Raw genomic sequence first — 23688 nt, 5'->3', positions numbered from 1 at the left:
ATTTTAAGGATTAATCGGTGAAATTTTGCGCTGGAAACCCGAGAATTTATCGGGTACCCGCGAAATTTTGCCGCCATTTGCGATGACTTTTTACGAGCGAACGGTGGACCATGATGATTTATTCTGAGTCCTAAATTTTATAAATAAATAAAAAAAATGATTTGCGTAAAATATTTTCGGACTTAAATAATTAATTGTATTACGAATTGTGTTGTGGCGCAAGTTGTATGGAACTGGTGAATTTGATAATTATAAATTGTTGTGATTGTTGACGTCGATTGTAATCGACGGGTAGTCTTATAAATAAATAAGATGCTGTCAAAATTTCCTAAAAATATATATTCGAAAATGTACATAATTACATTCTACATATTACCCCTAACAATATTTCCGACTACGTGACTATGTGGTTACGGATTTTGTATATAGTAATAATACGAGTCGGGTTATCAGATTGAGTTGTTAGAATTTGAGGATATCAAGCATGTCGGTATAACTGATTAGGGTATTCCATATTTGTAGATTCCGAGCGAGTTTTTCCCGGATTAAAGTCAGCGTGAAAGCTACTTAGGGTTTTGTAAAGCATTGCAAGGCAAGTACCCCTGACCATTCTTTTATGGTTCAGTGCATATGAATAGCTAATTGCTTTATTCTCGTAATGGAACAGAAACATTTTAAGTTACGTATCCCCTGTATTTGAAAATGTTGTATAAAATTATGTTTGGGGAAAAGTAACTTCAGAAAACACCTATCTCTAAATGTGATTTAATTGGAAAGAGAATTTAAATAGTGTGCTGTGACAGAATTGATTTTTGAAAAGAGATAGGTAAAAGTGATGATTTTGAAAACTGGATTAAAACGATCAGATATGGGATACGTTGGGGCCAGAGTAGGCCTATTGAGTTGGTGTAAGAGGCTAATTCGGTTGCGCGCACTGTATAACCGATTAGTCCAGCAGGTCAGAGACCTAGCTAGTCTCTGAGTTCCGGAACAGGTAATTGAAATGGCAGTTGGAGCCATAAATGAGATGGCAGTTGGAGCCGTCTGGTGTTGATAGCCTGATCAGCTGTCTTCACATATCCATTACGTATCTGATTGGGTTTTGGTGTTTTCCGTAAGGGTACGGGTAATTGATACAGTGATTTTATAAGAGTAACTAGTATGCTAAAATTGGACTCTGATGTTTTACAGCACACTGCTACGTTGTTTTAATGAAGCATGCTAGTTAGTGATATCCAGTTTTTCTCTAATTTTGTTGTGTAATGTTAATTTCATGATTATAGCTCTGTTCCTATTATTGTTGCATTACTGTTTTATTCTGTTATTCATATTTTGGTACTGCTGAGCGATTATGCTCACCCTTGCAAACTGTTATGTATATTTCGCAGATGCCTAGAAGATCAGTCAGACCGACCTATGTTCCCGTCCCTACTGGACCCGGCTCCTCTGAGATAGTTTGTATCAGGCCATGAGGTCTGAGGAGTTGCTGAATAAAGTTAGTGTGTCTTAGATGTTGAATAAAGAGTTTGTATTAGTGAGAATCTGAATTATACTTGAAACTGGATCGGATCTTGGTTCGGGGTCAAGTTAGTATAATTTAATAATAATTCCGTTGTTTATATTTTTGGTAATTGTGTTTAGTGATGTCAACTCCTGACCCCGGGGTTGAGGCCGTCACAGTTGGTATCAGAGCTACAGGTTCAAGTCCCTGATTCAGGTTAGGGATTGTGTCAAGTAGGTGATAACGTGAGTCTTTAAGTGTGAGTCAGCAACTCATATAGAGGAGCAAACCTTTAGAGTCAGTCGAGGGTCCTGACGGCGTTACCTTGACATCGATTAAATGTTTTGATAGAATTGCCTTGACCTGGTTGTGTCTTGCCTGTATATCTATTATGTTGACAGTGGCCTATTACGATTTCGAGTTCTCCATCTCGGGAGAATCCTTCTGATTCGGATAGCTCAGATTCTGAGAGACCCCATGATGCTGTTACTGAGGAGACCCATATGCCTCCTCCCCCAGTTCCTTCTTTTGTGCCTCATGACATCCCTGGATCTGGTCCTCGTCCCCGTTGGGTACGTAGGTCTGTGTCTGCTGTCAGGGATTTCCCTCCCGGCTGCGGTCCCAGTTCTTCCATGATGAGACCTCCGGTACCTCCTGTGGCCCATAGTGGTACTTCTTCACCGATCCCTTATCATGTCCATAGGGAGGTGAATACTTCCTTTATCAGAGATCAGAGTCCAGAGTTTGCTGCCCAGTTGGACCAGGTACCTATTGCACCATTTCAGGGTATTTCTGCCCCTTCCCCTGAGGTGCGAGCCCGTGTGCGAGCATTGACCCAGATGGCTGTAGAGAGGGCTAGATCTGTTGACCGTTTCATTAGCTCAGAGTTCAGAGTGGTGCAGTATCAGGACCTAGTGAACTGGCTAGTGTTTGAGCTAGGTTCCATTGGTGGCAGTGGTAGTGGTTAGAAAGAGTTGCAGCAGAGAGATGCAGAGCTCAGAGTGACTTCTAGGAGTTCTGTAGTTGTTTACTTTGTATATGTACATTATGCTGTGATAGTTTGTAGTAGGCGAGGCTGTTATGACAGCCAATTTTGGTGTGTATTCGGATGGTTTTTTTTTACTTGGATTTTCAGTTGTACTAGTTGGATTCTGTTGGTTATTGTATTCCAGCTGCTCTATCTTATTGTTCAGTTTGTATATTGTGTGTTGCTATTATTGTTGTTATTATTATTGTTGTTTCTGTTGTTGGCATTTTTAGACTATAATCATTCACTCAGGACGGATCCAATTATAATGGGGGATGAGAATATTTTCTTAGTGGCAACGCTCTCCTGATGTATAAATATAAACTGCTGGAGCAATCCATTTTCTTATATATGACTGTTATGTTTCAGGAGATGCCACCAAAGAGAAATTCTCAGCCCAATAACGGATCTGCTGGGGATCCTTCCATGAGTGATTTGATGAACTTCTTGCGTCAGTAGACTGTACAGCTGCCCCAACAGCAACAACAATTTCAGCAACAGCAGCAACAATTGCAACAGCAACAACAACAGCAACAGCAGCTCATACAGCAACAACAACAGCAAATCCAACAGCAGCAACTACAAATCCAACAGCAGCATGAGGTGAGAGGGGCAAATCAGGATGTTAGTTTCAAGTCTTTTTAAGCAGTGAAGCCCCCAGAGTTTAAGGGAGAGGTAGATCCTGCTGCTGCCAGGATATGGTTAAAAGAGATGGAAAAGGCGTTTGCGCTCACCAAGGTGAGTGAGAATTTAAAGACGGATTATGCTAGTTATTTTTTAAGGAATGATTCGAATTATTGGTGGGAGTCTACGCGAGCCCTAGAAGGAGAAGGTCCAGTTTCATGGACCAGATTTACAGAGTTGTTTTGGAGAAATACTTTCCAGATTGTCTCCATAGTCAAATGGAAGTGGAATTTTTGGAACTAAAATAAGGGGATAAAAGTGTCACAGAATATGAAGCAAAGTTTACGGAGTTGGCCCATATAGCACCAGAATATGTGAGTTCAGAAGCTCAACGAGCGAAGCGGTTTCAGCAAGGGTTGAAGCCAGAAATAAGGAGTGGAGTTGTAGCCTTACAACTCAAGACATATACTTCGGTAGTTCAGGCTGCCCTAGTGATAGAAAGTGATCAGAAATTAGCTGCAAAGGAGCAGGGTGAGAAGAAAAGAAAATTTGAAAGTGGACCCGGTAGATCAGAAGCAGGAATAGCGAGTCGGAAGTTTCAGCATTGGTTTGGAAGGAATAAGAATAAGAGGTTCAAGAGGCAGGATGTTCCTCAGGCGAAACCCAGTACTACTTCAGTTAACTCTGCCCCGACGAGAATGAGTAAGCCAGTGACTGATTGTAAGATGTGTGGGAAAAAGCACTGTGGACAGTGCCGAGAGAATGTTAATTGTTTTAAGTGTGGACACAAAGGTCACTATTTCACGGAGTGTAAGTCTGAGATTCAAGGAATTACCTGTTTTAGTTGCGGCAAAGTGGGACACCTAGCTAGGAATTGCAAATCAGTGACCCAAGGTAATACGGGAAGGAGTGTGTCTCAAGGACCAGCAACCAGCACTGTGTGAGCTAGGACTTTTAAGATGACCCAGAAGTCTCCAGTTCATGACTCTGATGTGGTTGCAGGTACGCTTATTCTTAATTCTGTACCTATTAACGTTTTGTTTGATTCAGGAGCGTCCAAATCTTTTATATCTGTGAATTGTGTGAATAAAATGCAATTGATGTTAGAAGACCTAGACGAACCTCTAACTATAGAAGTGGCTAATAAAGATAAAGTACCTGTAAAGCAATTTTGTCCTAGTTGTTCCCTAGAGATTTCGGGGTATATGTTCCCTGTTGACTTAATACCCTTCGAGTTGGGAGACTTTGATGTTATTTTAGGTATAGATTGGTTGTCTCGATATAGGGCAAATATTGATTGTAAGAAAAAGAGAGTTGTTATGTACACCCCAGATAATAAAAGGATCAGTTACCACGGGCAGAGGCAAGATAGGAAATTCCTCTCAGTGATACAAGCAAAAAGATTGCTGAGACAAGGATGTGAAGCGTACTTGGCTCATGTAGTGGATACGAAGAAAGAGACACCTATTTTGGATGAAATCCCTATAGTAAGAGAATTCCCTGATGTTTTTCTGGAAGAATTACCAGGATTGCCACCTGATCGAGAGATAGAGTTTTCTATTAATTTGATACCTGGAGCTGAACCAGTTTCTAAGGCTCCATACAGAATGGCCCCGATGGAAATGAAAGAATTGGCTAAGCAACTTCAAGAACTATTGAATAAAGGAGTTATTCAACCCAGTGTTTCCCCGTGGGGTGCTCTGGTGCTATTTGTGAAGAAAATGGATGGAAGTATGAGATTGTGTATTGATTACAGAGAGCTGAACAAGGTGACGATAAAGAATAAGTATCCTTTGCCGCGAATCGATGATTTGTTTGATCAGCTTAAGGGAGCATGTTACTTTTCAAAGATTGACTTAAGGTCCGGCTACCACCAATTGAAGATAAAGTCCGAGGATATCCCCAAGACTGCATTCTGAACAAGGTATGGCCATTACGAGTTTCTAGTAATGTCGTTTGGATTGACGAACGCGCCAGCGGCTTTCATGGATTTGATGAATAGGGTATACAAGGAGTATCTGGATAAGTTTATTATTGTATTTATTGATGACATCCTCATATATTCGAAGAATCCAGAAGATCACGTGGTGCACCTGCAGATTGCCCTTCAAAAGTTAAGAGAAAAGCAATTGTATGCTAAGTTTTCTAAGTGTGAGTTTTGGCTGACGGAAGTACAGTTTCTTGGACATGTGGTGAGTAAGGAAGGTATCAAAGTAGACCCGGTAAAAATCGAAGCTGTATCAAAGTGGGAGCAACCGAAGACACCAACGGAAATAAGGAGTTTCCTTGGATTAGCAGGATATTATCGAAGGTTTGTGAAAGATTTCTCGAAGATTGCATCACCACTAACTAAGTTGACCAGGAAGAATGAAAAGTTCGTTTGGACGGAAAGGTGTGAAGAGAGTTTCCAGGAGTTAAAATGAAGACTAGTGACGGCTCCAGTGTTAGCATTGCCAGATGAGACAGGAAACTTTGTAATCTACAGTGATGATTCTTTGAAAGGATTGGGTTGTCAGTTAATGCAGCATGATAAAGTGATTGCTTATGCCTCCAGACAGCTAAAGCCTCATGAGCAGAAATATCCAGTTCATGACCTTGAATTGGCGGCTATAGTATTTGCTTTAAAGTTATGGCGTCACTACTTGTATGGCGAGAAATGCGACAAATTCTACAGACCATAAGAGCCTAAAGTATATATTCACGCAGAAAGATCTGAACATGAGGCAGAGAAGGTGGTTAGAGTTGATTAAGGACTATGATTATTCGATTAATTATCACCCAGGTAAAGCCAATGTAGTGGCTGATGCCTTGAGTAGAAAGGAAAGGCTGAATATGATTAAGATTGTGGAAGAGTTGGCACGAGACTTGGGAAGAATGGAAATTGAAGTGCGAGTACCTAATGAAAGTCAGGAGCAACTATATGAAGTTACTTTCCAACCAGCATTGATGGAAAAGATCAAAAGGTGTCAAGAAGGAGTTATGGAACAAGGGTTGGATACTTTGACAGGAGAAGAGTTGTGTACTCAAAAAGATAGTCAGGGTTTGTATAGATTTTTGTCTAGAGTTTGGATTCCTAATGTAACAGAGTTGAAGAACGAAGTATTGCAGGAAGCACATAACTCTAGGTTTTCTATCCACCCTGGTAGCACCAAGATGTACCAGGATTTGAAGAGAAATTTTTGGTGGCCAGGAATGAAGAAGGATATTGCCAATTTGGTAAGTAAGTGTCACGTGTGTCAGACGGTGAAAGCAGAGCATCAACGGCCGAGTGGATTGTTACAACCTTTGGAGATTCCCCAGTGGAAATGGGAAGAGATTGCTATGGATTTTGTAGTGGGATTGCCAAAGACGAGAGCGAATCACGATGCTATTTGGGTAATCATTGATAGGTTGACTAAGTCAGCGCATTTCCTTCCGATTAATGAAAGGTATTCATTGGAAAGGTTAGTTAAATTATACTTGAATGAGATAGTTACCAAACATGGGGTTCCTGTTTCTATAGTGTCGGATCGAGACCCGAGATTTAATTCCAGGTTCTGGACTAAATTCCAAGAGTGCCTAGGAACGAACTTGAGTATGAGCACCGCTTATCATCCTCAGACGGATGGCGAAAGTGAGAGAACGATTCAGACCATAGATGATATGTTGAGAGTCTGTGTTCTAGATTTTAAGGGTAATTGGGATGAGCACCTACCTTTGATTGAGTTCTCGTATAATAACAGCTACCATGCCAGTATAGGGATGCCACCTTATGAAGCTTTGTATGGACGAAAGTGTAGATCACCATTGTACTGGGATGAGGTAGGAGAAAAGAAAGTGTTAGGCCCTGAGTTGGTTCAGCAGACTAGAGATGTCATAGTGTTGATTCGGAAAAGGTTGGAAGCATCTCAAAATAGACAAAGAAAATACGCAGATTTGCGTAGGAAAGACATGGACTTTGAGATAAGAGCTTTGGTGTTACTAAAAGTATCGCCTTGGAAAGGGTTAGTACGATTTGGTCAGAAGGGTAAACTTAGCCCTAGATTCATAGGACCCTTTGAGGTTTTGAAGAAAGTGGGAAAGGTCGCTTATGAGATAGCGTTACCACCGAAGTGGCAACACATTCATAATGTGTTCCACGTGTCTATGTTGAAGCCCTACGTCCCTAATTCGAATCAAGTCATAGAATACGAACCGATTGAGCTTCAACCAGATTTGTCTTATGTGGAACAACCGGATCAAATCCTAGATCGTAAGGAACGAGTCCTTAGGAATAAGTCAATTCCTATAGTAAAAGTTTTGTGGAGAAATCCTCGAGTAGAAGAGTCTACTTGGGAATTGGAGTCAGACATGCTTGATAAATATCCTCATCTGTTTAATTAAGTCAGATTCTGGGGACAGAATCTTTTTTAAGGGGGAAGGATATAACGATTCGTGTATTTTTATTTTATTTCTAATATTTGGAAGTGTAATAATAGTTTAAGTAAATAAATAAAAGACGTGTATTGATTTTGGCAGCGGTTATTGATTGTTATTTAATTAATTGTGATTTGTTGATATGTGGGATTGTAATTATGTGATTTATTGGTGAGTTATATGATTTTATTTCGCTTGTAAAAGTGATTTTATTGTAATTTTAATTCCATAAATATTTGGGTTGTCTTTAAAATTGGTTTTCTAATTTTATAATTTCAATAATTATTTTTAGAACTTTATAAAATTGAGAAATCAATATTTTTTTAAATATTCATTTTTAAATGATTTTCTGAGTGTGTTAAATGCTAAAATCCATATTTAATTATGGGAATCTTTAAAAATTATGAAACTTATATTTTATTAAGTTCGTATTATTCTGAGAATTTTAAAATTATTTTGGAAATTTTTAGGATTAATTTTACCCGCGTATTGAATCGTTTAATTTCTAAAAGCGGGTATAAATTACGTTTCAAAAATGGTTTAAAAATTTTGAAAAATTTATTTTATTACTTTTTGAATATTTCGAGAATTTTGGTATATAATTCGTAATTTTTGGTGCATTTTAATGTGCAGCTTGTTCGTTATTTTAAAAAAAACGAACCAGAATTTAAAAAGAACGAGACAGGTATACGTGTAATTCTTGCGTATGGTTAAATTGCTGAGTGTCCATTTTTTTGATACGTGGCTTGCTATCAGATAATCAAAAAAAATAAGTAAAAGGGGGGCTTCCCCTTCCACTTTGTTACCAGGCCTGTCTGTCTCTCTCTTGATATCTCTAATCTCTCTTCTCTCATCTCTCGTTATCTCTCATCTCTCCACTCTTCCTCTTCCTCTTTCTTTTTCGTTTTCTTGTTCTCTCCTTCCGGCCAAGTCGCCGCTGTCCCTGTAATTTTCCGGTAATATTTCTGGCTTGCTTCAGTCCTGTTATGGTTTGATTGCTTGCATACATATATGTTTTTGTATATATATTTGTGTGTGTGCTTCTGTGTTCTATGGTGTGTGAGTAAGCAACGTGTGTGTGTGTGGCGCGTGTGGTGGCGCGTGTGGTGGCGTGTGCGGTAGCTGTGCAGTGTTGTGCGGCTGTGTTTTTTTGGTCTTGGTTTGGGTTCTGTTGGGCTTTCTGTGTTGTTGGGCTTGCTGTTGGGCCTTAATTTGGGCCTCTATTATTGGCTCGAACTCTGCAGTTGGGCTTGATTGTTATAACTTTTAATTTTTATTTCCTATTTTTTGCAGGGCTTTTGATTAATATTGATGATATTAATAAATTATGCGGAGTAATTTTAAGGATTAATCGGTGAAATTTTGCGTTGGAAACCCGAGAATTTATCGGGTACCCGCGAAATTTTGCCGCCGTTTGCGATGACTTTTTACGAGCGAACGGTGGACCGTGATGATTTATTCTGAGTCCTAAATTTTATAAATAAATAAAAAAAATGATTTGCCTAAAATATTTTCGGACTTAAATAATTAATTGTATTACGAATTGTGTTATGATGCAAGTTGTATGGAACTGGTGAATTTGATAATTATAAATTGTTGTGAATGTTGACGTCGATTGTAATCGACGGGTAGTCTTATAAATAAATAAGATGCTGTCAAAATTTCCTAAAAATATATATTCGAAAATGTACGTAATTACATTCTACATATTACCCCTAACAATATTTTCCACTACGTGACTATGTGGTTACGGATTTTGTATATAGTAATAATACGAGTCGGGTTATCAGATTGAGTTGTTAGAATTTGAGGATATCAAGCATGTTGGTGTAACTGATTAGGGTATTCCGTATTTGTAGATTCCGAGCGAGTTTTCCAAGGATTAAAGTCAACGTGAAAGATACTTAGGGTTTTGTAAAGCGTTGCAAGGCAAGTACCCCTGACCATTATTTTATGGTTCAGTGCATATGAATAGCTAATTGCTTTATTCTCGTAATGGAACAGAAACATTTTAAGTTACGTATCCCCTGTATTTGAAAATGTTGTTTAAAATTATGTTTGGGGAAAAGTAAATTCTGAAAACACCTATCTCTAAATGTGATTTAATTGGAAAGAGAATTTAAATAGTGTGCTGTGACAGAATTGATTTTTGAAAAGAGATAGGTAAAAGTGATGATTTTAAAAACTGGATTAAAACGATCAGATATGGGATACGTTGGGGCCAGAGTAGGCCTATTGAGTTGGCGTAAGAGGCTAATTCGGTTGCGCGCACTGTATAACCGATTAGTCCAGCAGGTCAGAGACCTAGCTAGTCTCTGAGTTCCGGAACAGGTAATTGAAATGGCAGTTGGAGCCATAAATGAGATGGCAGTTGGAGCCGTCTGGTGTTGATAGCCTGATCAGCTGTCTTCACATATCCATTACGTATCTGATTGGGTTTTGGTGCTTTCCGTAAGGGTATGGGTAATTGATACAGTGATTTTATAAGAGTAACTAGTATGCTAAAATTGGACTCTGATGTTTTACAGCACACTGCTACGTTGTTTTAATGAAGCATGCTAGTTAGTGATATCCAGTTTTTCTCTAATTTTGTTGTGTAATGTTAATGTCATGATTACAGCTCTATTCCTATTATTGTTGTATTACTGTTTTATTCTGTTATTCATATTTTGGTACTGCTGAGCGATTATGCTCACCCTTGCAAACTGTTATGTATATTTCGCAGATGCCTAGAAGATCAGTCAGACCGACCTATGTTCCCGCCCCTACTGGACCCGGCTCCTCTGAGGTAGTTTGTATCAGGCCATGAGGTCTGAGGAGTTGCTGAATAAAGTTAGTGTGTCTTAGATGTTGAATAAAGAGTTTGTATTAGTGAGAATCTGAATTATACTTGAACCTGGATCGGATCTTTGTTCGGGGTCAAGTTAGTATAATTTAATAATAAATACCTGTTCAAAATGAACAACCTTCTGTGGAATAGCCCATTCGTAGGACAGGGAGAGTGTCTCTCCAACCTGAGAGGTATTATGGCCTTGTCATTGAGAATGGCAATGAGTTGTCAATCATTGATGATGACGACCCTGTGACCTACAATGAGGCTATGAGTAGTGTTGACTCAGAGAAATGGCATAGTGCCATGAAATCCGAAATGGAATCTATGTATACCAACCAAGTATGGACTCTGGTTGAGGCGCCTGAAGGTGTTAAGCCTATTGGGTGCAAGTGGGTATACAAAAGAAAGATTGGAGCAGATGGCCAGGTGGAGACCTATAAGGCCAGGCTCGTGGCAAAAGGATTCAAACAAAGGCAAGGGATTGACTTTGATGAAACTTTTTTCGCCTGTAGCCCTGTTAAAATCAATTCGGATTTTGCTTGCGATTGTTGCTTACTACGACTATGAGATCTGGCAAATGGACATGAAAACGGCCTTCTTCAATGGGGAACTTGAGGAGGAAGTGTATATGACACAGCCAGAGGGTTTTCTTTCCAAGGGAAATGAACACCTAGTGTGTAAGCTGCTGCGAACCATATATGGTTTAAGGCAAGCTTCTTGTAGATGGAACATCCGTTTTGATGAGACAATCAAAGAGTTTGGTTTTATCAAAAACATAGATGAACCATGTGTCTACAAGAAGGTTAGTGGGAGCGCAGTAACATTTCTTGTATTATATGTAGATGACATACTTCTGATAGGAAATGATATACCGATGCTACAATCAGTCAAAGTATGGCTATCAAAGAACTTCACCATGAAGGAATTGGGAGAAGCATCCTATATTCTCGGTATGAAGATCTATAGAGATAGATCTAGAAGAATGATAGGTCTTACCCAGGGTACATACATCCAGAAAGTGCTTAAAAGGTTTAGCATGGAAAACTCCAAAAGAGGTCTCATACCGATGAGCCATGGAGTGTCCCTTTCCGAAAAAATGCCTCCTAAGACACCTGAGGAAAGAGAGCGTATGAGTAAGATTCCTTATGCTTCAACAATAGGATCTATCATGTACGCGATGTTGTGTACAAGGCCTGATGTTGCTTATTCAATTAGTGTGACGAGCAGATATCAGTCCAATCCAGGTGAAGACCACTGGAAAGTAGTGAAAAACATCTTTAAGTACTTGCGAAGGACTCAGGACATTTTTCATGTTTTTGGTGGTGAATCTGAGTTGAAAATAGAGGGTTATACTGACTCTAGTTTTCAATCAGAAAGTGATAGCAAATCCATGTCAGGGTACGTATTTACTCTGAATGGTGGTGCAATAAGTTGGAAGAGTTCCAAACAGTCGACAACGGCTGACTCCACAGCGGAAGCAGAATATATAGCTGCAAGTGAGGCTGTAAAAGAAGCCGTTTGGATAAGAAAATTTGTTTCTGAGTTGGTAGTTGTTCCTAGAGTTGAAGAGCCTATTATGTTGTATTGTGATAACAACGCAGCAATAGCACAAGCCAAGGAACCTAGGTCTCATAAAAATTCCAAACATGTCTTGCGGCACTTTGATCTGATTAGGGAGATTGTTGAAAGAGGAGATGTCAATGTTGAGAGAGTTGACACACATAACAACATAGCAGACCCTTTAAGAAAGCCACTTTCTCAAAGTCACTTTGATCGTCATAAAGACAAGATGGGTATTAGATACCAGAGTGATTGGCTTTAGTACAAGTGGGAGATTGAAAGAGATATGTCCTAAGTCCAATCATGTATGAGGATTTAGGAATAACTTTTATGTAATCTGTTTTTGATTTCATTGATATTAATAAAAGACTTGTTTTGTTTTTATTGCGGGCTCTATCTATTTTAAGTGTTTAAATAAGATATACCACAGTTTATAGTAAAGCTTTTTATGGATTATGATGAGATCATAATAATGAGACCTAAAAGATGATAACTCTAAACTTAAATAGTTCATGGTCATAGGATTACTAACTGGTAATTAATAATCCGCAAAGATCGGTACATACTATGCTTGCTTCATTATGAAGGATGTCTGTTCTCATAGACATTTGTGTGGTGACACTATAGCTAGTATGTAGGTGCTTATTATAGAATAAGTTTACTGAACATGACCCGCACTGCTGAACAACTGATGGAGTTCACTCATGTGTCAGCAGTTGTTCACATAGTGATAGTTGTACAAGTATCCTTAGACTTGAGGTCATCATAGTCATCTTGTGTACACTGAACTATGCTTTGGTTTAGTTCTTAGTCTCCAGGGACAATTATAAGGGCTCTACCGGGTATAGGAATTTATACACGAAGATAGTGTATGATCAATAAAGGATCTACCCCTTCCAGTGAAGGAAGAGAATGTTCAATGCTGATCCACTTATGCTAGTTCAGGAATCTCTGGCCAGAGTGAATGAAATTAGAAAGGAGTTTCTAATTTACATTAAATAGAACTAAGCATAGTGAATGGAAAAGCAAGTGATTAAATAAGATAGGCTTGACACAAGTTCCATGCCTTGTATTTAATCATGACATTGCAGGGTAGAAGGAATTAATTGTACGGTAACTATTCACTGAATAGGTTCTTGATATTCTAATCAGTGAATTCGTATTATCCGGATAGTCGCGATATGCTGAGAAGTATCCCTCACGATGTAGAATAAATATGATTAATTAATTAATCATATTTAATGAATTAGAGAATTTATATAAATAATGATAAAATAGTTTTATTATTATTTATTTCTATTACCGGCTTAATATTGAACCTACAGGGTCACACCATAAAAGAGAATGATTTAATGGTGGAGGAATTAATTAATAATGGCTGATAATTATTTATTTATGAAATAAATAATAAATTAATTGGCAAATTTAATAATTGATTAAATGAGATTTAATTGATTATAAATTAATTAAGAAAAAGTTCTTAATATTATTAATTAAGAATTTAATTTTTGGAAATTAAATCAAGTGAGAGAATTATTTTTAAAGTGTTTAGAAAAAGGATTAATAATTAAAAGGTGTTTTAATTATTAGTGAGAATAATAAAGGGTTAATAATAATAATATTTTATGGGAAAATTTTCAGCTGAAAATTTTGCCTATAAATATACTATTATAAACCCTATTTTTGCCTCAACCTAAAAATTGACAAAACCCTAATTCTCTCCACCTCCTCCTCCTCCATTACATCGATTTCTTGGTGGATACCGGTGGAGTGCTTCACACTTGAGGAGCAGCTGCTAGGGACCTCCGCTCGTGGTTCTTGGATCGCTTTTAAAGGTTAGAAACGATCCCTCGATTTAATTCATGATCTGTATGCGTTTTATATGGATTTTATATCGTAAAAATTGTTTTACCATGCTTCTGTGATAGATAAAATCCTACATGTACAATATAATATAATCCCTTTAACCAAATATTATAGATAAAACTAGATGCATGTAATGTGTTATCCTCATCATAGTTTAATCCAAGTTTCCTTGATCAATGAGTAGACTATCATATCAAATCGACATTTGAGCGTGACCACACATTTCATAGTCTAGCTCATACAAGAGGCCAGTGTTAAGTGGCATTTATGACACTTTATTATGCTCTAATAAGCTTTGAATTGATGCATTTGTGCTCAAGTTGTTAAGTGCTTTAACGTGTTTTCGAGTGTTTTTGCATTTCAGGCATTATTTAGGTAATCAGGTGAATTAGCATTATTTTGGTGCTAATTTGGTGTCAAGGTGGTGTTGGAATAAAAGCTCGTTGAAGCCGGCTTGAGCCTGCAAGAAAAATGGAGAAAATAATTTCTGGCAGAAGCCCAGCACGCCCGCGCTAATCAAGCGTGCGGCCGCGTCCGAAGTACAGAAAACCAGCGCGCCCGCACAGATCAAGCGCGCGGCCGCGCCGTGTCAGGATGACAGATTCATGTTTCTACTTGGTTTCTGAGAGAAAGAATTCTACACTGCATGGGGATGCTATATAAACATCTTTAGGTCATTGTTAATGATATATTAATATATATTAAGCCGGAGACATATCAAAGAGAGCCGTGAGAAGACCGTATTAGCACGATTCAACGGAGACGAAGAAGATCTTGTTTTTACTAGTGAATCTTTGTTTTAAGTTGTATTTGGATGCTAGTTTTCTTACTTGTGAACCTTACTCTTGTCTTATACTTGGTTTTATTTATTCGATTTAAAGGCTACGTTTTTTATATCATGTTTTCATCGGAACCCATGTTGATGATGAGTCTGATTATGGGCTAATCATTATCATGGGGTTCTAGCGGATTTATTTATGGATTTCTTTAGTTAAATTGTTTGATGCCTTATTATGTGGTGATTGTATGATATCCTAGTATTGGTGGTGCGTATTCATCTTATGAGCATCACAAACTTATAAGATAGTGTGTTAATTCTTAATGAAGCGAAAGTGAATTTAAGGATTTAGAACTTGCCATGCTAGCATAGGTTCATATATATGTTATGCATGATGCATAGGTAATTTTAACCATCTTACTTTCCCTGTGTAATCAAGATAGATAACTTGTACTTAAACCGTTATGTTGTCAAATTTTATAGACATATAAGGTCTCAATATAATTGGTGTTTATTTAGCTTCTATCTCTTTTGTGGATATCTGGTAGTATGGTACTCATGCAACGAAAGTTGGCGTTTATCAGTTTCCTGTTATCTGATTAGTGTCATCACCATTGCATGCTAAGGTTGAGAACAATAAGTCTATTGAATGAAGTATTTAATGAAGTTAGAATCCCATATTTGTTATATATATTAATTTAAATTATTTTATTCTCGTAGTTATAATTGTTACTTTAATTCTTAGTTATAAACAACCTCAATTTGTTATAGTCTTAGCATTGAATAATAACCCTACATTGTTGCTTAAGTGCGTGAATTAATTAGTTAAACAATACAGTATCTATGGGAATGAACTAGAAAAGATTCTATACTACTTGCGAACTCGTATACTTGCGTGTTTAGCGACTAACAAGTTTTTGGCGCCGCTGTCGGGGACTGCAGTGTTAATTTATAGTTTATGTGCTTTCCCATCAGTGGTCGTTAAAGTTCATTAACTCGGACATTGTTACTTATCTGTTTCCTTGTCTTATTTCAGGTACTCTAGTGAGGGTGTATGCATACACGTTCACGTACTCGTAAGTGAACACTGGATAAAGCCGAGGAAGAAATTGTGGTAGTTCGTAAGGAAGTTTTCGAGGAAGAAAAGAAGGTAGAAGAAGAAGAGAAAGTTAAAAAACCAAGGCTTTAGTAGAGATGGGTGATCAAGCGGAAAATCCTAAGGCTTTGATAGACTATTCTCAGCCTAAGATTAATGACATTCAGTCAAGCATCATCAGACCAGCCATCAGGGCTAAAAATTTTGAGATCAAGTCAAGTATGATTCAAATGATACAGAACTCAGTTCAATTTGGGGGTAATCCTACTAAAGACCCCAACATGCACATCAGGGATTTCATGGAGATCTGTGAACCTTTTAAGTTCTATGATGTGACTGAAGATGCTATCAAGCTACGCCTCTTCCCATTCTCTCTGAGGGACAAGGTTAAGTGATGGTTACACTCTCTGCCAGTAGGATCTATCACTACTTGGGAGGATCTTGCGCAAAAGTTTCTAACTAAATTCTTCCCCATGGCGAAGACTGCTGCAATCAGGAATACTCTTACCCAATTTGCTCAGCAAATAGGAGAATCTCTATGTGAGGCTTGGGATCGATATAAGGAGATAAGGAAGTGCCCACACCATGGCATGCCTGATTGGATGATTATCAAATATTTCTACAATGGATTGGGTGCTACTTCTAGACCCATGCTTGATACAGCATCAGGAAGAGCCTTGTGGGCTAAGAGCTACGACGAAGCTTATGAACTTATTGAACTGATGGCTGCTAATGGGTACCAGAATCCTTCCCAGAGGCTGACTCGGGGAAATGTCGCAGGAATTCTGGAGTTGGACGCAGCAATTGCTATTGCTGCCCAACTTAAGGCTTTGACGATGAAGGTGGATACTTTGGCTAATTATGGAGTTAATCAAATCGCTATTGTCTGCGTGCTTTGTGCTGGTGCCCATGAAACTGATCAGTGTGCAATTTCTAGTGAATCAGCTCAGTTTGTGAGCAACTTCTAGTGATCGCAGCAACCAGCGCCAACCACCTATCATCCCAACAACCGCAATCATCCTAATTTCTGCTGGAGCAACACTCAGAATGCGGTCTAACAGCCTTATCAGCAATATCCAGCTAAGTTGTACAACCCCCTTGGTTCAGCAACCACAGTATGCACCTAGACAGCAACTCCAGCTACAACAAGCCAATGAAAAATCTGAATTAGAGGAGTTGAAGCTTATGTACAAGAGTCAAGCTCTTTCTATAAAGACCTTGGAAAATCAAATTGGGCAAATTATCAATGCCTTTCTAAATCGTCAGCCTAGTACACTACCTAGTGACACCGAAGTGCCAGGAAAGAGGGAAGCTAAGTAGCAGGTAAAGGCAATCACTTTAAGGTCTGGAAAGGTGGCAAATCCCGAACAAACTCAAGAATTGACTAAAGAAGCTGGGGCTGAGAAAGAAGTAGAGTAGCAAGCTGGGGCTGAGAAAGAAGTAGAGTAGCAGGATGAAGAAGTGGAACCAAGGAAGACTATTGTTGAGCATACTCCGCCTGAGGGTAATACAGGGGAGAAACAAATCTATCCTCCACCGTCTTTTCCTAAGGGCTACAGAAGAAAAAGCTGGACAAATAATTTGAGAAATTTCTGGAGGTGTTCAAGAAACATCATATCAACATACCTTTCGCCAAGGCTCTTGAGCAGATTCCTAGTTATACAAAGTTTATGAAAGCTATTCTCTCTCAGAAAGTGAAGCTAGATGATTTAGAGACAGTCGCTCTTACGGAGGAGTGCAGTGCTGTACTACAACAGAAGTTGCCTCCGAAGCTTAAAGATCCAGGCAGCTTCACTATTCCTTGTACTATTAGAAAAGTATCTTTTGACAGATTCTTATGCGACTTAGGAGCTGGCATCAATCTGATGCCTTTGTTAATCTTCAAGTAGTTAGACTTGCCTGATCCAAAACCGACTTATATGACCTTGCAGTTGGCCGACCGTTCTATTATATATCTGTGAGGTATTGTGGAGGATGTCTTGGTTAAAATTGATAAAATCATATTCCCTGCTGATTTCGTAATTCTTGATTTCGAGGAAGATAAGAAGATTCCCATAATCTTGGGAAGACCTTTCTTGGCGATTGGTCGAACCTTGATAGATGTGTAGAAGGGTGAGCTCGCAATGCGAGTTCTGGATACTTTTAATGTGTTCAATGCTATAAAATTTACTACGAATAATGATGAGTGCTTAAAAGTGGAGTTGGTCGATTCGGGGGTCACATCGGAAATTGATCAATTGCTAAGGTCTGATGCCTTAGAAAAAGCCTTGTTAGGTAATTTAGATAGTGAAGATGACAAAGGTCAAGAACAATTGCAATTTTGAATGCTTCTCCCTGGAAAAGGAAGATTGATATGCCTTTTGAATCTCTTGGAATGGAGTAATTGAACAAAGCTCCTAAATGCCTCAAGCCATCTATTGAGGAAGCTCCCACTCTTGAGCTTAAGCCTTTACCTGAGCATTTGAGGTATGCATTTTTAGGTGATGCATCTACTCTGCCTGTTATTATTGCATCTGACCTTTCAGATAGTGATGAGGAAAAACTTTTGAGGATTCTGAGAGAGTTTAAATAGGAAATTGAATGGACTATAGCAGATATCAAGGGAATCAACCCTTCTTATTGCATGCATAAAATTCTGCTAGAGGAAGGTAGCAAGCCTACGGTCGAGCAGCAAAGAAGACTCAATCCAATCATGAAGGAGGTAGTGAAGAAGGAAATTCTTAAGTGGCTAGATGCAGGGATCATCTACCCTATTTCTGACAATTCATGGGTATGCCTGGTTCAATGTGTGCCAAAGAAAGGTGGTATTACTGTGGTAGCAAATGAGAAGAATGAGCTTATTCCTACTAGAACAATCACGGGGTGGAGAGTTTGCATGGACTACAGGAATCTGAACAAAACTACTAGAAAGGATCACTTCCCTTTGCCCTTCATTGATCAGATGCTTGACAGGTTGGCCAGTCATGAGTACTATTATCTTCTGGATGGTTATTCAGGTTATAATCAGATTTGTATCGCTCCAGAAAATCAGGAGAAAACTACCTTCACTAGTCCATTTGGTACTTTCGCCTTCAGACGAGTTTCTTTTGGTATGTGTGGTGCACCAGCCATATTTCAGAGATGCATGATGGCCATCTATTCTGATATGATTGTCCAGAATGTGGAGGTGCTCATAGATGAATTCTCAGTCTTTGGCGATTCTTTTGATGAATGCTTGCAAAATTTTGGACACGTTCTCAAGTGGTGCGTTGAGACCAATCTGGTTCTCAATTGGGAGAAATGTCACGTTATGGTGCGTCAGGGCATTATTCTCGGGCACACAGTTTCTAGTAAAGGTTTAGAGGTGGACATGGCCAAGGTGGGGGTCATTGAGAATCTTCCTCCACCCAATCTTGTTAAGGGAATTCACAGTTTTCTTGGTCATACGGGTTTTTATAGGCGTTTCATCAAAGACTTCTCTAAGATTTCGAAGCCATTGTGTAGTCTTCTAGAGAAAGATGTTCCTTTCAAGCTTAATGACGAGTGCCACATAGCTTTTGAGACATTAAAGAAGAGTTTAATCATGACACCGGTCATAACTGCACCAGATTGGAATGAACCTTTTGAGATGATGTGCGATGCAAGTGACTATGCAATTGGAGTAGTTCTTGGGTAGAAGAAGAACAACATATTTTATGTGGTCTACTACGCTAGTAAGACCCTAAATGGTGCTCAACTGAATTATACTACTATAGAGAAAGAACTTTTGGCTATTGTCTATGGTTTTGAGAAATTTCGATCTTATCTACTTGGGACTAAGGTGACGGGTTTCACTGATCACGCTGTAATTCGATATCTCGTCTCAAAGAAGGACTCGAAACCTAAATTAATTAGATGGGTTCTTTTGCTCCAAGAATTTGAACTAGAGATCAAGGACAGAAAGGGAACGAAAAATCAAGTCGCTGATCATCTCTCGCGTTTAGAGAATCCTAATGCTACTTCATTGGATAAGACCATGATAAATGAATCTTTTCCCGACGAGCACCTATTTGGAGTGCAAGAAGAAGAACCGTGGTTCGCAGACATTGTGAACTACCTTGTGAGTAATATCATGCCTCCCGATTTATCTTCTGCTCAACGAAAGAAGTTTCTACATGAAGTAAAGTGGTATATGTGGGATGAGCCATTTCTCTTTCGACACGGAGCTGACCAAATCATCAGGAGATATGTTCCTTACAGCGAAGGGGGGGGGATCTTGCTAGATTGCCACTCAACGGCTTATGGAGGACATTATGGTGGAGAACAGACAACGGCTCGTGTTCTTCAAGCTGGTTTCTTTTGGCCAACCTTGTTTAAAGATGCTCATCAGCTCATTTTGAAATGTGATCTATGTCAACGTATGGGTAATATATCCAAAAGGGATGAGATGTCTCTTAATTTGCTTCTCGAGGTTGAGGTCTTCGATGTTTGGGGAATTAACTTCATGGGGCCATTTGTCTCATCTTGTAACAATCAGTATATCTTGTTGGTGGTTGATTACGTGTCGAAATGGGTTGAAGTTAAGGCGTTGCCAACGAACGATGCGAAAGTGGTACTTAATTTTCTTCACAAGCAGATATTCAAAAGGTTTGGAACTCCAAGAGTCATAATCAGTGATGAGGGGTCGCATTTTTGCAATCGCAAGTTCACTACTATGATGAAAAGGTATAACATGAATCATCGCATTGCTATAGCTTATCATCCTCAGAAAAATGGTCAAGCTGAGGTGTCTAACAGAGAGATCAAGCGTATTTTAGAGAAAGTGGTGTGTCCATCGAGGAAAGATTGGTCTTTGAAGCTTGATGAAGCTGTTTGGGCGTATAGAACAGCATATAAAACTCCATTGGGAATGTCGCCGTTTCTGTTGATTTACGGTAAGGGGTGTCATTTGCCTGTGGAGCTCGAGCATAAGGCTTATTGGGCTTTGAAGAAATTGAATCTTAACTTGGATGCGGCTGGAAAGAAGAGGATGCTTCAATTGAATAAACTCAATGAGTTTCGATTTCAAGCTTATGAGAACAACAAATGTATAAGGAAAAAGTCAAAAGGTGGCACGATCGAGGTCTAGTGCTCAAGTCATTTGTGCCGGGGCAACAAGTTCTTTTGTTCAACTCTCGTCTCCATCTTTTTCCTGGAAAGTTGAAGGCAAGATGGTCAGGGCCCTTTATAATCAAAACTTTGTTTCAACATGGAGCGGTAGAAATTTTTGGGAATGATCCGGGCCAAACATTCAAGATAAATGGTCAAAGGTTGAAGCATTATTATGGTGATTGATAAGTGGATTTTATATCTACTTGGAACTCTTCATTACAAGCTTAAGTTGGTGTTTTGGACTCAAGTTGTTGGTATTTTTGATGTATTTTTGCGTTATTACATTTCAAGCATAAGTTAAATGAAGAAAGGATATTTTCAAGGAAATATGCTGAAAAGAGATCAGAATTGGAATCCTAGGCCATTCTTTATTTGTAGAGAATCTCGTTAGCTTCGCGTGGGAAGTTGAATCTCCTAATTCCGACGAGCAGAACTCAAGATATAGCCAAAAGAAGATTTGTTAGAAAAATTCCCGAATGTCAGCGCGGCCACGCCAGAAGGCAGCGCGCCCGCGCCGCTGAAACACTATTTCAGTGCGGCCGCGCCCGAAAACACCGCGCCCGCGCCCGGTTTCTGCCCCAGAATCCTGATTTTAGTCAAAATTGAAGATTTTGAGAGTCCTGGTCATCTTGAGCCTATATATACCCATAAAAAGATGTTTTTAACAACAAGGAGGCCTGGGAGAGCAATAAGAAGACCTAGAGAGCACAAGAAGGCTACGGAGAAGAAGACTCTTATTTTCTTCAATATAGTTGATACTTGGATGCTTGTTTTTGATTTGTCTTTGAACCCTATCACTCTTATATTGTTTATTATCATGCTTTCATTGGAACCCATGGTGACGATGAGTTCGATTATGAACTAATCATTATCGTGGGGTTCTAGCATATTTAATTATGGATTTCTTTAGTTAATTTTTTTTGATACCTTAGTGTGTGGTGATTGTATGATAACCTAGTATTGGTTGTGCTTATTCGTCTTATGTGTGTAGCTAACATATAAGATAGCGTCTTAATCTCTATTGAAGCGACAATGACTATAGAGGTTTAGAACTTGCCATGCTAGCATAGGTTCATGTATTTGTTATGCATGATTAGTAGGTAATTTTAACCATCTTAATTGCCCTATGTAATCACGATAGATAACTTGCGCATTAAACCGTTATGTTTTCAATTCTTATAGATATATAAGGACTAAGCAAAATTGGTGTCTATTCAACTTTTATCTCTTTTGCGGATGCTTGGTAGTAGGGTATTCGTACAACGAAAGTTGGCGTTTACTAGTTTCGTGTTATCTGATTAATGTCATCACCATTATATGCTAAGGTTAAGAACAAAAAGGCTATTAAATGAAGTATTTAATGAAGTTAGGATCCCATGTTTATCATATATAGTAATTCAACCTCAATTCTCTTAGTTAATGTTATTTAGTATAATCTCTTAGTTTAATCAAAACCCAATTTGTTTTTTATCTTAGCATTAAGCGATAACCATACATTGTTGCATAGGTGCATAAATTGAACTTAACCTAAACCATTCTCTGTGGGAACGAATATGATTTATATCTTATACTACTTGTGAACGCTTTCCAAACACTTATCATCCTGACAACCGGAATCATGCTAACTTCAGCTGGAGCAACAATTAGAATGCGGTACAAGAGCCTTATCAGCAGTTTGGATCCAATCAATTCAACCCTCCTGGTTTTCAGTAATAATTTACACCAAGACAATAACTCCAACATTAACAACAAACTCATGATGCAGGTCAATCTTCGAATGAAAAATCTGAATTGGAGGAGTTGAGGCTTATGTGCAAAAACCAGGCTCTTATACGCCAAAGCGAGGCTGTTTCTATCAAGACTCTGGAGAATCAGATAGGACAAATTGTGAACGCCTTATTGAATCGACTACCAGGAACGCTTTCTAGTGATATAGAAGTTCCAGGCAAGAGGGAAGCTAAAGAGCATGCTAAGGCAATTACATTGAGGTCTGGGAAGGTTGCAAGCCCTACAAAATCTCAAGTTCCAGAATCTGAAGTTTTGGCTGAAGAAGATGTGTAGAAGGAAGCAGAAGTGGAATCAAGGAAGAAAACTGTGGAACACACTCCTCCTGAGGGTAATACAGGGGAGAAACAGGTCTATCATCCACCTCATTTTCCTAAAAGGCTGCAGAAGCAGAAGTTGGATAAGCAATTTGCTAAGTTTCTGGAGGTGTTCAAGAAACTTCATATCAACATACCTTTCGCTGAAGCTATTGAACAGATGCCTGGCTATGCGAGGTTTATGAAAGGTATTCTCTCTTGAAAAGTGAAGCTCGATGACATAGAGACCGTTGCTCTTACGGAGGAATGCAGTGTTGTGCTGCAACAGAAGTTGCCTCCAAAGCTTAAAGATCCTGGAAGAAAAGAAGAGAAGAAAAGAAAAGATCCTGGTAGTTCGAAGGGAATTTATTGAGGAAGAAAAGAAGGTAGAAGAAGAAGAAAAAGTTGAAGAACCAGTTGTAGTAGCGATGGGAGATCAAGCAGAAAATCCAAAGGCTTTGATGGACTATTCTCACCCTAAGATTTATGACATTCAGTCAAGCATCACCAGACCAGCCATCAGGGCTAACACTTTTGAGATTAAGTCAAGCACGATTCAGATGATACAGAACTCAGTTTAGTTTGGGGGTTCTCCTACTGAAGACCCCAACATGCACATCAGGGATTTCATCGAGATCTGCAACACTTTCAAGTTTAATGATGTGACTGAAGATGCTATCAAGCTACGCCTCTTCCCATTCTCTCTGAGGGACAAGGCTAAGTGATGGCTACACTCTCTGCCAGCAGGATCTATCACCACTTGGGAGGATCTTGCACAAAAGTTTCTCATTAAATTCTTCCCCATGGCGAAGACTGTT

At 38.9% G+C, this 23688-nt stretch overlaps 1 non-coding gene across 1 annotated transcript; it reads right to left on the bottom strand.

Moving 5' to 3' along the window:
• Positions 1–16168: 16168 nt before the first annotated feature.
• Positions 16169–16272, bottom strand: LOC141715436 (small nucleolar RNA R71). Its single transcript, XR_012572200.1, has one exon. It is a non-coding gene; the product is annotated as a small nucleolar RNA R71 (small nucleolar RNA).
• Between the last annotated feature and the right edge of the window lie 7416 nt (positions 16273–23688).

This window comes from Apium graveolens, chromosome 3, assembly GCF_009905375.1.
Source record: "Apium graveolens cultivar Ventura chromosome 3, ASM990537v1, whole genome shotgun sequence".
NCBI classification, from domain to species: domain Eukaryota; kingdom Viridiplantae; phylum Streptophyta; class Magnoliopsida; order Apiales; family Apiaceae; genus Apium; species Apium graveolens.
Note: the sequence above shows the minus strand (reverse complement) of the source record. Positions and strands in the feature narration are given on the sequence as shown.